The sequence below is a fragment of the Eucalyptus grandis genome, chromosome 2 (assembly GCF_016545825.1).
Source record: "Eucalyptus grandis isolate ANBG69807.140 chromosome 2, ASM1654582v1, whole genome shotgun sequence".
NCBI classification, from domain to species: Eukaryota; Viridiplantae; Streptophyta; class Magnoliopsida; order Myrtales; family Myrtaceae; genus Eucalyptus; species Eucalyptus grandis.
The window spans coordinates 16584107-16599052 of NC_052613.1; the positions used below are offsets into that span (position 1 = coordinate 16584107).

Consider the following 14946-nt stretch of genomic DNA (forward strand, 5'->3'; position numbering starts at 1 on the left):
CGGGATTTGCTTGTGTAGAGTGTTGGAAGTTTGTTCCGTGCACTTTCAGATGTTACACAAGAGGCAATAAGGGGAATGAAGGCTTCGGAAGTGGAAGAAAAAATCCCATTGAGCAAGAGTTGGTCTTCTCTAATCCAATGAAAGTGGGCGGCATTTGGGATTATTTGATTGCCGCGGGTGATGTCTTCCTATGATATCCTGATTTTCAGGTTATGTTTTCGATTGAATAAGTTGAGCTTTTTATCGACGCGTCTATAGTTCTTTTCTCTGAGTTGGCAACTTACGAGATAACTAGCCTATCAGGTGAAGCCGTTAGGGAATATAAACATAATGGACTTGAAAATTCGACCAGGAATCGATTGTTTGACCATGTTAGTCTACAAGAGTTATTATGGTATAGTTAAAAATCAATCAGAGATCGAGATAGGTTGGTTCGATTGAGATATGTGATCAAGTGTGGGTGATTCTGCCTGATTGCAAAATTTTCGTCGATCGACAATAGATCGATTTTTCTGTCGTTTTGACGCCCTGTGTCTGTATTTGAAATCTTGAAATTTTCACGACAACCAAAAGTTGTCAATGTGTCAAAAATGTATAATGTGGTTCGAAAATAATCGACCATGGATCAATTGTACTAAAAGTTCTTAAAAGTTATCCAAAGAGGTTAGGTCACGCTAAAATTGTGTTAGATTGAATTAATCGCGAATTTGAATCCGATTTCAGAAATTGAAAGTTCTATTATGTTACGATTTATTTTAGAAACATTTCAGCGAGCTCAGGATTTTTATGGAAAATCTATGAGGACGATTCGAAAACGAAAGGAAATTCGGATGGGCCAAATATAGGGGATTTTTGGCCTCCTTAGCGAGCTATTCGGCAAAGAGAAATTGTGGAATTTGTGTGAGCTTTTTTCTCAGCGAAATTGGACATCAAATTGAAGAAATTGAAGTCCAATTGAGTGAAATTCGGAGGCTAGTGTGGGGCTGCAATATTTGGCACCAAAATTGAGTTGTTTGTGGGATTTATGTACAAGAAAGAATTGGAGTACCAAAAGGGATGAACATGTGGTCTTGTGGGGACCAAGACATGATGAAAATTGGGATATTTTGATTGATCTTTTCCCTCCCCCATCAACAGCTTCTCTCGGACCCCAACTGTTTCCCCTCCTTCGAATGTCTCTCCCTCTCTTCTCTCATAGCTCACGCATGAAGGGCCCCCAGTAGCCGACTTCTCTCTCTCCTCCCTCTTTCTTCTTCGCGCGGGCTTCTATTTCACCAAAGGAAACTGCTTCGGTTGTCTTTCCCTGCAGCTTCATCTTTTTCGTTTTTCCTTCATCCCTGCCGCGACATCACCACCGCTCCTTCTCCATCGATTCTTTGTTGCTGCCAGCCATCCATCCCCACCGAATTTCCCTCTCACTATAGTGCGTCCTCAGCATCCCCTTCGCCTCTCCTTTTTGTTGCCAGCGTCACCTTCGATGCTCCCCTCCCTCGTCCATTTCTCTTCCATCTTCAACCAAGCAGCATCCACCGAATTCTTCCCTAGTTGACACACGTCAGCCTGTCTACCCCCTCCAGTCAACCACTGGTGACATCTCTCCCCAACGTTGACTCCACAAGCCTCACGCCCCTCCACTGACGCTTGTCTCCACCCACCGAATCGCATCCTTCAACAACGTCTAGCCCAACCCGCGCCTCTCCAAGCTTCAGCAACTTTAGCTCACGCAAGATTTAGCCTAGTTTCAAGTCGCCAACCAATCCGCTTCAGCCTCCAGTCCAGCCCGCAACTCAGCCGAGCCAACCCCTTCAAGACTAGCAGCAACCGTGAGCTTTGCGAGGCCATTTTTGGCTCGGTTTGAGCCTCTGTTGACGCTGTTGTAAGCCTAAGTTTCGGCTGCCGTTGCGTTGCCGTCGCCATGGACTCACCGGCTCACTAATCTAGTGAGTTTACTCACTAAACTCTGCTTAGGGAGTTAATTATGCTTAAGGGTTGATTCGTTTATGCTAAGTATGATTTAGGTAGTTAGTTAGAACATATTATTGATTTAATTACTCGTTTTTACATGTTTGGTGGTTAGATCAGCTTAATTAGTGACTAGATAGGTTGTATTATTTATCTAATTAGGTTCAGAATTTTTATGGGTTCGTTTTGGTATTTAATTAGGTTTTTTCAGCCTAAGTTTGCATTTATGGCATTTAAATGTATTTATTTAATTATTTTTGGTATTTAGTTAATTATTTATTATTTTCGGGAAATTTTACCAGGATAGTCGGTGATCGGAATTTCGTGCTAATTGCAATGGTATGATTGGTTTAATTAATTGAGTGTTGATTTGTGCAAATTGAGTGAGATTTGTAATTTTGGGTATTTATAAAAAAATTGAGTAATTTCGATATTTAATTAGTAAATACCGGGCGTTGGTTTACAACGCCAAAAAATGTGTTTATGGACTATATATTAAATAATGAGATCGATATTGTGTTTTTGGCTTAGACCGACCGTGTACCCACATGCGACTATTTTTATCGAATACTTTTAACCTAGAGGTTTATCAACTTGCGAGAGCATATATGCATGTCAACTTGTGTGAGCATATCTATTGTCAGCTTTTGAGACCCTTTGCACGTCAGCTTGTGAGCGCAGTATACTGTATTAACCTACGGGCTTTAATATGTCAGCTTGTGAGAGTAGTATACATTTTATTCGCTTTTGGGCCTCTTTGCACTTCAGTTTGTGAGAGCAGTATACTGTATTAGCCTACGGGCTTTGATACGTCAGCTTGTGAGAGCAGTATACTTTATCAGCTTGTGAGAGCTAAGATCATTATATCAGCTTATGAGAGCACAATCTATATTATCTACTTGTGCGAGTTACTATTTATCTATATCGGCTTATGAGAGCTATGACCATATATTGCAGCTTGTGAGAGCATCGAATAATTACTTCAGCTTGTATGAGCATTGGTCATATGGAATGGATAGATAGCATTGATGGTGTTGGCTGATTGTTGATTGGTTTGATTGATTTGATTGATTGAGAATATGAACTGTACTAATGTGAGGGAAGGAACTGAGGCAAAGGTAAATCCTCTATATTGTGTGTGACTAAAAGGCCTTTAGATGTATTTCTTTCCTAGTTGGAGTTTAGGGGGTGAAATTGCTAATACATTGTCTCACCCCGACTTGGGTTACCATTTTCAGGTCCATAGTGTGAAGAACTCGGAGCTTGAGGTGGAAGGATTAGGAGCATGGGTGGCTCAGAAGTTCTTATTGGAGATAGACCTCCTGTACTTAGACCCTAGAGTTGGCCTTTGTTTGTAAACCAGATTGTTTATAAAAGCTGTGTTTGATTCGAAATTTGTTGTCCTACTTTTCTATCCTATGTATGTTATTATCAGGGGATTAGTAATTTGCTTCCGCATGCGCATTAAGATAATAGGGTCGGCGACGCATCCTGAGATGTTGCAATTTAATTGACCATCAAGGGATGGGCACGCGCTCGGAGGATCGGGGCGTGACACTTTCGGTGGGCAAGGACGGGTTTTGCCGATGAATCCTTTAAGGTCATATCTGATTAGCAAGGACATGAATTGAGCCCGCTAAGAAGCATAGTTGGGGGAAGTTAGCTTCATGGGAAGCTATGCGCTAGCAGAGATTAAGGGTGAGTGCAGTTCTTAGGTAGAACCGAGAACCGAAGAACTGCACCAGAGGGTTCGGTTTAGTTCCCGGTTTTGAAGAGGCTAGTTTCGGTTCCCATAGGAACCCGAACCGGAATCGGTTAAGGTTCCTAAAAAGTAAAAACCCCAACCCCAAATCAATTTTGATCTTAGTTGTTCTCTCCCATTCTCTCTGCCCCGTGCCCGACGCCGCTTGCCCTCAATGCCGTTGCCCGATGCCACTCACCCTTGATGCCGTCATCGCCGGATGCCGCTCGCTGCCCACTCACCTTGCCCTTGCCTTCCTCAACGCCGTCACCCCCGCTCGCCCTGACGCTCAGCTGGCGTTGCCACTAGATGCCGCTCACCCTCGACGTTGCCACTGGACACCACTCGCCCTCGACTCCGTTGTCGGACGCTACTCATCCCCCCGGTGGATACTGCTCACCTAGCTGCCCTTGACGTCGCTCGCTGCTTGCCTAGCCACCTCCAACACTACTCGCCCAGTCGCTCTTTGATAGCACTTGTAATCTTGCTATGGGATTGGGCCGTGCTAGTGTTGCCCTTCTTCTTCTGGGGCACGGCCATGTTGGCCATGAAGGAGGTCCTCCCCAAGGCCAGCCCTTTCTTTGTGTCCTCCTTCTGCCTCATCCCTGCGGGGCTCCTCCCTGTCGCCTTCACGGCCTCTCGCGTCCACAAGGTGCCCTTCGGCCTCAACACTTGGCTCTCCATCACCCTGTTCACCCTTGTGGATGCCTGTTGTTTTTAGGTGACGGCTCTCTCTGCCCCTCAACCACCCCCAATGTGTATATGTGTGCCATTTTTTGCTTTTCTTTCTTGTAAAAAAAGTGAGATTGACATGTTTGATTGATAATTATTTTACCCTGCTGATGGTTTTTTGGGGTAGGGATTTCTCGCTGAAGGGTTGCAGAGGACGTCGGTAAGTCTCAGAAGCATATGTTGAACTCACTGTATGCTTTATCTCAGTTTAAATGCCTCCATGAGAAGAAAAAAAGGAAAAAAAGTTTCAACCTTATAAGTGAATTATAAGGTTCTTTGATGTTAAATATGGCTACTAAGTAATGGAAACTTTTGCATATTGCTTTGGAAATGTGCCCTTAAGGAAATGGCTCATGTCAGAAGACTGATGTCACTTACGCTGAATCTTGCCTTTTTTCTTTTCCATGACACTAATGGATGAATGAGTACAAGTAATACAAAGGTAGATCGGTCTCTTAGTATGGCTGCAATTATTAGTTGGATTAGTCTTTACACATTGTATCCTCGACATGGAATCAAAAGTCTTGATATTTGTTCCCTCCTTGTTCAGTAGATTTGGCAGTTGATAGGAAACTAGCTATTCTGCTTGGCTTACTGGAGCTGAATTTGTTATAGGTGATAATTGACTCTCAGCCATTAACAGTGGCTATACTTGCTACCCTGTTGTTCGGTGAATCCATTGGGTTAATTGGAGGTGTAGGGCTGATGCTTGGTGTTGTGGGACTTCTTCTTCTTGAAGTAATCCTTGTGTCACCAGTTGTATTGTGATTATGCTGGTGTTAAATGAATATGCATTGGCTTGATCCAAATAAAAATTCTTTCAAAAGGTAGCATATGACTTATTGTTTGGTCGTGGGCCTATAGCTTGATGCGAGCATCTATGAGTTTTACTATGCTGACAGGAAATTCCCATGGGTTTTTTGCTGCTCAGCTTTCTCAAATGTTGGTCTTATGTAAATGTTGACAACATATCTATTGGCTTTTTTTCTTCTCTGTTACTGGGTTTGTAGTTACAGGTGACAATCTTCAGACTGCTAAAGCAATTGCTTTGGAATGTGGGATATTAAGTTCTGATACAGATGCTATTGAACCTAATCTCATTGAAGGAAAAGCCTTTCGTGCCTTTTCTGATGGTCAAAGGGAAGAAATTGCAAAAATAATATCTATATGTTTTTGCTGATTAGTTCCACTGTTTTACCCTCTTCTTGTACAGAGTGAAATCTCATCGTGCCTTGCAAGTTTAGGTGATGGGACGATCCTCACCAAATGACAAGCTTTTGCTTGTGCAAGCTTTGAAGAAATGAGGACATGTAGTTGCCGTTACTGGGGATGGCACAAATGATGCTCCTGCTCTAAATGAGGTTCCAATATTTCGTTGTTTATCTTTTATTTTTATGGGAAGGTTCGGATCTATTTATGATGTGGTTATGCTGGTAGCACATTTGCATTATAGCCTAGCTCAATGAATTGGCATTATTGGCCACATTTGCATTATGTTGCTCATTTGTCCATAGGCTCCTAAATTCTCTAGTTGACTGGTAGACAGTCAAAGAAATTTGGGTGCAATAAATGTCATGTTTTCTGTTTTTATTATTTTGTAGAAACATGTATGTCATGTTTGCTACACAAAACTCACAGCATGTGATGTTTTGGTTATCTGCTGATGGAATTTTCCTTTTTCACTTTATGCAATTAATGAATTAGGTTGCATCAACTTTGAACTCCTCATACTGTTACATCTTTGCATAGCAGCTCCTCCGTCCTTACATGGTATGGGAACCTTACAACCTTAGAGGATTAGGAACTTGTCGAGAGGCAGCTAGATCTGATAAAGGTTTGATAATAGTGAAAATGTCTATAATTTTAGTATTCATTAGTATATTATGACTTACGTGATTGGCAGCCTTCCTCGAAGACAAATAACTGGTCAAACTTAGTTTTCACATTCTTGAACATCTCCACATGCAGTTGCTTTCTGGTTTCATCTAAAGCTTGCTATTATTATGAGATGTGCCTTCTTATTTACTCTCTAAATGGGTCTCAATTGTATTTAGCCAAATGCACAATGTAAAACACAAAAGGAAGGTGCTGAATTTGAACACTTTTGGGAGTTCTTGGGAGGAAAATCGGAATATCCCAGCCAGAAGATAGCACGAGATTCTGAGAGTGATCCTCACCTCTTTTCTTGCATCTTCTCAAAAGGTATGCATAAGGTGATGATAAATATATATATATATATATATATATATATATATATATATATTTAATTTCTACTCCTTTCATTCCTTTATATATATAGATGTTACAACTGATTGCCGCATCGAAAAAAATGCTCGTTGATTTGTAGGAAATCTGAAGGTGTGTAATTTCTACTCCAAATCTATCAAAGGTACGTCATAACTTATAAAAAAAAGTTTAGAGAAATACACCAACAGCCGACTATTGTTTCTATGGAGTTTTATTTGATCATTTTGTTTTACCGGGCAGTGAGTCTCGAGACACCAAAATAGAATTCAGAGCCTAATAACAAAGAGAACTCATGCTTGGTCGAAGTTTGTTGCTTGCACAAGTGATTTTCTTGTGTTTGTCACACCAAAAGTTGCTAAGTTGCCATCCTTTTTATGATCTTGGCTTCAGCTGACATAGAAGCTTTGGTTTATCTCTTTCCTTCTTCGTTATAGTTCAAATCTAAAAATGAAACCAAAAAGAAAAAAGAAAAAAAAAAGGAACCTGTTGGAACCTGGAATTGACTTGGAACCCGTGATAGGGTAGGTTCTAGGTTCTTGGTTCTGGTGGGTAAATTCCGGGTTCTAGACGGAATCGAATTGGAACCGGGAACCGCTCCCCCTAGTAGAGATTGCAATAAATCCAGTTGAAGTGGCTGCAGGAATTTCGGGGAGGATTGTTTCAGAAGCAGTATATGTGGCAGCCATGGCCCTTTTTTTTTTTTAAAGAGGAGGCAAGAAAACAAGTTAAAAAAAAGGGATGAGAGAGGCTCTTAGGAGCAGATTGCTCTGATAGCATAAAAGGGACATTGAGAATATCTTCCAGGATGATTTTCATTGGTATATTTCAATGATATTTATTATACATGTACAAGGATGTCAACAACTAAAAATATGGAGAAAATCCCAACTAAGTGACAGCTATTTACAAAAATGAGAAGGCTGAAATTATGAAGGAAAATTTGAATTTTAAACAGATTCTCTTATATTAAATAAATTTACTATTTTTAACTATATTTACTTTTCTGTATTGTACTTTCATTGCCCATACCCAAATCATTTATTAAATTCTGGTGTGTTTCTTAATTGTAGTTTCTAGATTTGTGTCATTAATTAACTTTCGGTGTATATTCTTATCTTGGTGTCCTTAGGCTATGTTGTCAATTAAATTCCAGCAGAGTTTGTTCACAATTGGTTCATTTGTAATGGCTATACTTTCCAAGCCTTGTCATCGATTAAATTACGGTATGGTTTACGCTTGTGTAGTTTAGTTTGAAGTAAAGCTATTGATTTCTTTCTTTGGCTAAATATTATTTGTCCAAAGTCAGCGCATAACCCATTTCCTCTAATAAAAACTAGAAAACAACTTTTGGTGAAAGGTATTTCATCACGGGAGAAAATCTGGCAGTCACAAAAAAAAAAAAAAAAAACATATTCATGATGTATATTACTTGTTTGTCAATATTTTGCAACATTTAACTATTCTTAATACTATAATTAAAAGGTTTAGATTATACAAAATCATTGACATCATGAATTTCAGCTTTGCATCTTGCGAAAGTTTTGCATTCCCATATTCATATGTTGTGATATGTTGTCTCTTTCACAACATTGTGATCAAGTGTTCATTTTACTTTGAGCTTGCATCACAATAGATTTAATGACATGAAGCCATGGTAGAGCTCGATGTTGGCCATGAAGCTATTTTATGGCCAGATTTGGAGAGAGAGAGAGAAAAGAGAGAGAGAGGTGTAAGGGTATTTGTGGATTTTCCATTTAGATTATGGGTTAGGCCCAACCAATTAGCCATTATTTGCTGGCATGGGCAGCTCATCTAGTTAACTATCATCTCCCACTTGCACATGATGGGTTAAATGTAGCTCTTTCTTCTCTGCATTGTTCATATCAGTGAATAATTTGTGCAGCTACATACTTTGAAAGCTTTGTTAGAATATATAGCAGCTCAAATTGAGCACAACAATTCTGAATAAATATAGTATGTAGTATTTAATATCGATCGTTCACATTTGTACCTTTCTTGATCTCTTTTAAGTATGTTATATTGTATTAAAAAATAATCATAATTGATCAACCTTTGAATACAAGACTAGAACATGACATCAAATAAATCGATCTTCTTCTTTCTTTAAAACTCTTAATTTTAGTTCAATTTATTTTTATAGAATTGTTCCATTAGATTGAATCAATTCATGATCATTGGTAATATTTTAAGATAACAAACATTGAATGAAATTTTGAGAATAAATAAGAGTCACAAGATCACTTAATTGAGGAACTCTTATCCTTAAGAATCTCACACGATTTAAAATTTGAGATAAATTTTTTTGCCAACTCTTATTAGTTGTCTAATGCATATGTAGTATGAAATAAGTATTATGGTATTAACTCATTTCCCAAAGAGTGTATGTCTTTTATTAAATAATGTATAGATGATAGTTTAGATATCCTAATGTTTAACATAAGTTCACAAATCTATTCTCTTTAAAGAATCCATCATAATTCACATCTAGTATAAAAAAACATATTAAGTAAAATAGGTGGGTTATTTTATTTTTGGACATGATAAATATTATGACCTCATCATAATACTTTATTAGGGCAACATTTGTATTTTAAGATTGAGTTCTCAATATCTTTTGGATAATAAGTTCAAAATTATATCATCTCTATTTATCACATAATAAATAGAGGTGATTATCCATGTGAGTAGGCTATAAGCAATATAATGCATAAATGTTAGATAAACTCATAAGCATTAATAATGATAGAAAACTTCGTTAATAGTGAACACTTATGGAAATTACAATATTTAGTACATCAACCTTTACGTAATTCTAGAGATTATACATGATCAAGGAAAACATCTCTAGGAATTTGATTCATTATGACATCTCGACTGTGTGACATACTAAATGCACGTAGAAAGTAGTTATTGGTACATTAATAGGACTTGTCTTAATTAATAATTACGTTAAGGTATTTTGACCTAAATGATCAGCATGTATAACATGAATATTATAGGGTCTTGGAATCTTATAAGGCACGATCGTCCTGTCCTGTCATTTATTATCAACCATTTGTTTATATACACACACATATCATCATGGAATTGGCACCATCTCATTTCTTGTTAAGATTGTTTCTTACTTACATCAACATGGGAGCTTGCATGTACCATGCATACATAGAGAAATATTTACATGATGTTAACCAAAAGTGTATGTGTCAAGCTTGGGAAGGGGTCAAAATGAGCCTATCTTCACTACCCCTTAAGCTAAACCCATGTCGCTAAAAAAAGTAAAAAATAAAATCTTAGATAATGTTTGCACATTTTAGTAAGCCCATTTTCCCAAAAAAGAATATTTTTCTAAAAAAGATATCTTTCATGGTTTAAGTCAAATTAAGCCTCAAAATAAATTAGGGAAAATTATTCCATTTTTAGATAGTTTAATTAGGGTCTTTTTGAATGTTTTTCATAAAAAATACAAAAATATTGAGGTGCATGTCAATTAGTTTGCAAGTTAGGTTCATTTAATGATCTAAAAATGAAGCTTGTTAGTAAAGAAATAATAGTGCTCTAAACTTGGTTATCCATTAGTTGCTAAGGAGAACGCAAGATTCAACAATAAGCAGCACATAGACTAGAGCATGCTATCACATAAATCACTAAAACTTATTCACAAATGCACCACAAAAAAAAGCACAATAATTGACCCTTATTCAATTGACCAAACCATGTGGAGTTTCATTTGGTGCAATTTATTTTACTTTCATGGAATCCTTACTGTGGGCATCTCACTCTAAGGCATCTTAGTATCATACAACTAAGGCATCCCATGATCACATGGCAGGGGCATCTCAATTAAGGGTTCAAAATAAATCGCTGATCACATAGTAGGGCAAAAGGCATTTTGAAAATTAAAAAGATCAATAGTATGGACAAAGGATCATTATCAGAAACACCTTCAGTTTATTCCACACATTTCATGCGTCACACCTTAGAATAATCCTACCACAACAACATGCTTACCAACTCATTGCACATGACAAATCTCACTTCATACTAGTCCAGGAGTTAAAATAATTCATAAACTCATTACTTTCTTAGTGTAGTCTAAAAAATGTTTTCCAAAGAAGGTACCAACAAACCCAGTCCAAGTTGCCTTTGTATCTTTAGGGAATATCATTCTTTTCGTTGCTCTTCACTAATGATCATCGTTTCCCTGAAGCTGGTGTTCTACTAGGGATACCTTTTTTGCATCTGTGTAGTTCAACAGTGCGAATATCTTTTCCATTTCATCTACCCATAACTCTGCTTTCGTAGGATCTCCTTATTTAGCAAATTTTGACAACTTCAACTTTAAAAACTGCTCTACTAATCCCTATATTATGTGTTCATCACCTGCCTATTGTTGGGCTAGTCTTTCCAATAAGGCTCTCACATTAGCAAGTGTTTGTAAAATTCCTTGCATATGAGTTTCTACCCTTGAGTAAGACCCACCTGCAGCATTCCCTATCCGGTTCCACTCATTCTAGCATCTCTTAATTTTTGCACATTGGTCACTAACTATTAGTTGACCGAGCACTCTTACATAACTAATAAGCAACAATTGTCACAATTGTCATTAATACACTATAAGTAATAGAAGTTACTGGTTCTCTTTAAAGTAATAACAACAGTAAAAGAAAATTAACATAGCGCATTAGTCCTATCTATTCCTATCACTAGTGCACCTTATCATTTTAGGTATAATGTGACACCCTAGATTTTTTGATCCTAGAATTATGAATAGATCGGTATGGGTTTAGAATATTGGAAGTGGGTCAGGTGATGAGCCCAGTAGGCCGTAAAGGAGACATGAACTTAAAGGGCTTAGTGGGCCGTGTGGAGACCATGAGCATAGGCTTAATAGGCCAAATGATGGGCCGCGAGTTGAGCCTGATATAGAAGGGGTCGGTGGAGCCGTGATTTAGGCCTGGTGGACTATGAAATGGGCCCAGTGAATCAATGGTGTGTTTATGAGGCACGATTTGAGTTGAAAGGACTCCACTTCTACGACATAATATTTTAGTTTGATTATGCATAAATTTGACTTAAGATCTTATTAAATTACATATGACCATGATCCCTTGAAAACTAACCTTAATATTTTTCTTATGATTCTTTCAGTGTTTTCGATCCTAGACTAATCTTGAGACATCAATGTGCTATTTAGGCTCATATAAGCTAATAGGACCCTTATAATTTTGTGAGGACCGAAATTTGCCAGGATAAGGATGGAATCAAGCGATAATATTAGAGACTAATGGTTAAATCATGCAAAAGACTAGGACTAAGCATGTATGCATGGGAATGGCATGCAAGGGCTACTCACTCTGCACTTCTTCTTCCTTTAGCATCTCCGCCCAATCCCTTCAATCATTATGGCCTTAGGATTGAAATTTTTTCAATTATGAGCCACCTAGGGACTCATGAAGATTTGAGCACCAAAATGCCTATTCTTAATGTGTGATAGATTATGGAAAATGTTATTGGTTTTATGGGTTAATTCAATGACTTTCTATTCTTTATACAATGAGAAATAGGACTAAATCCCTTCACGGATATTTTTATCAATGTTTTTTTTTTTTCTAAAATATATTAAAATTTCACAAATTCTCAAAATGATTTACCATCGTTTTGACCTCTGTGCTCCAAATTGCTCAAAACTGCCTATTTTATGCTCTAGTCCGAATTCTTACAAACATTTGTAGACATGTTGTTTGAACTTTTGGTGACCTCTTGGGAGTCTTATGGCCTCTTGTACATTGCTAATTGATATCTCTTTCTTACTTATGATAAGATGACATTGATTAGTTACTAGTCAAGTCCCATATTGCGATGAATGAAGTATGTCATGAGGTTGCATATGTGAGCATTGAATCTTGGCTTTGGAATGGTTTTGTGCACTAATTTGGTAATCATGCTATTGTGGTGTGATTATTCTAAGGTGTGATGCATGAAATGTGTGGAATAAACTGAATTTAAAAGATTTACATTTGTTTATGATGCTGGTGATGGCCTAGGGAGTGGAATGCCCATGCTATGTGATCTTGGATACTTGTATGAGATATTGGGATGCCTCGGAGTGAGATGCCCTTGTTGGATGATTATGGATGCTTCGATTGTGTGATTGCTTCGGAGTGAGATGCCCTTGTTGTGTGATCATGGGATGTCTTAGCTATGTGATACTGAGATGCCCATGGTATATTTTCCATGGAAGTCCGGATGAGGAATTCCAAAAGTGACTCGATTGGATCGACTTGTGAGCCGGTGGAAACCGATTCAAGGATGGATATTGAAATACATGATGAAATAAATATACTCAAACATGTGTGCTCGTGTGAAGTTTGCATTGTATCTTGGCTTGGTCAGTTGCATAAGACTTGTGTGTTGATATTATTGTGCTTGGTTTGTGGTGACTATGAATGTGAATAAGGGTGGCAATAGAGTGGTTTATGTGATAGTTTGTTTTGTATCTTGCATTTTCCTTAGCGACTAATGGATTGCCTAGCTTAGGATCTTGTTGTTTCTTTATTGGGCATTACTTATTCTTTCATCTTTTTCAAATCGTTAGAATGGATGCTCCACCTGTGGTGCGGTATGGAGTCATCGCTCATATTGAAGTGTCTTTTCATGATGTTTACGACCTCAACATTGAGATGACTAATACTCGGTACGAAGCCACACTATGGATGGACAATGGGTGTGTCGATTGGATCCCTATGCAGTTTGAGGCTTGGTTCATTAACCATAAATGAGAGCTATTCGGACCTCTTTGGTTCGGTGATGGTGGGCCTAGAATTAGAACGGGTGGCGTTTAGAGCACCTAGTTTGAGTGAAAGCTGAGGATTTTTTTGTTTTTTTGAGAGACATGGTTAGTTTAGGGGATAGTGAAGATAGGGTCCCTTTTGACCCATTCCCAAGCTTGACGCATACACTTTTGGTTTATATCTTGTAAATATTTACATATGTATGCGTGGTACACGTAAGCTCCCATGTTGATGTAAGTAAGAAACAAGGGAAGATCTTAACAAGAAATGAGATGGTGCCACTTCCATGATGATTTGTGTATGTTCATAGACGAATAATTGATAGTAAATGACGGGACTGAACATTCATGCCTTACAAGAAGACCTTGTAATATTGATGTTATACATGCTAATCATTTAGGTTCGAGTACTTTAGCGTAATTATTGATTAAGATTGGTCTTGTTAATGTATTGATAGTAAGTTTTCGCTTGCATTTAATATGTAATGCTGTCGGGACGTCACATATAACCTATGCTCTGATACCACACAAATAAAGTTATGAAGTCATTGCAATGTCACATATAACCTATGCTTTGATACCACGCATACGGAGTTATGAAGTCCCTACAGCATGACATACTAAACACAAGCAAAAACTAATTATCAATACATTAACATGATCAATAATTATGCTAAGGTTTTCTGACCTAAATGATTAGCATGTATAACATAAACATTATAGGGTCTTGGAATCTTTTAGGCATGATCATCCTATTCTATCATTTACTATCAACAATTCTTCTATAAACATACATGAATCATCACTTGTTTCTTACTCACATCAACATGGGAGTTTACATGTACCATGCATATATAGAGAAATATTTACATGATGTTAACTAAAAGTATATGCGTCAAGCTTGGGAAGGGGTCAAAATGAGCCTTATCTTCACTACCCCTTAAGGTAAACCCATGTCACTGAAAAAAAAAAAAAAGAATCCTCAACTTCCACTTGAACTAAGTGCTCTAAGTACCACATGCTCTAGCTCTAGGCTTACCATCACTAAACTGAAGGGGTTTGAATAACATTGCTTCATAGTTAATGAACTAAGCCTCAACCTGCTTAGGGATCTAACCGACACATCCATTGTCCATCCATATTGTGGCTTTGTACGGGCGTAGGTCATCTCAATGTTGGGGTCATAAACATCACGGAAAGACTCGTCAACATAAGTGATGATCCCATACCTAGCCACAGGTGGAATGTTCATTTTAACAATTTGAAAAAGATGAAGGAATGAACAATGCCCACTAAAGAAACAATAGGCTCTAAACTAGGTAATCCATTAGTCATTAAGGAGAATGCAAAATTCAATAATAAGTAGCACACATAGACTAGAACATACTATCACATAAACCACTCCATTGTCATACTTATTCACATTCTTATGCACCACAAACAAATCATAATA

The 14946-nt window shown here is 37.8% G+C and overlaps 1 long non-coding RNA gene across 3 annotated transcripts; it reads left to right on the forward strand.

Moving 5' to 3' along the window:
* Positions 1-3834: 3834 nt before the first annotated feature.
* LOC108957433 lies at positions 3835-13784 on the forward strand. 3 transcript variants are annotated; one of them, XR_005548323.1, is made up of 6 exons: positions 3835-4424; positions 4563-4595; positions 5649-5796; positions 6490-6637; positions 6783-6824; positions 13299-13784. It is a non-coding gene; the product is annotated as an uncharacterized LOC108957433 (long non-coding RNA). The 3 variants fall into 3 exon arrangements; XR_005548322.1 differs by having other exon boundaries at positions 3835-4595; XR_005548321.1 differs by having other exon boundaries at positions 4563-5796.
* The last annotated feature ends 1162 nt before the right edge of the window (positions 13785-14946 follow it).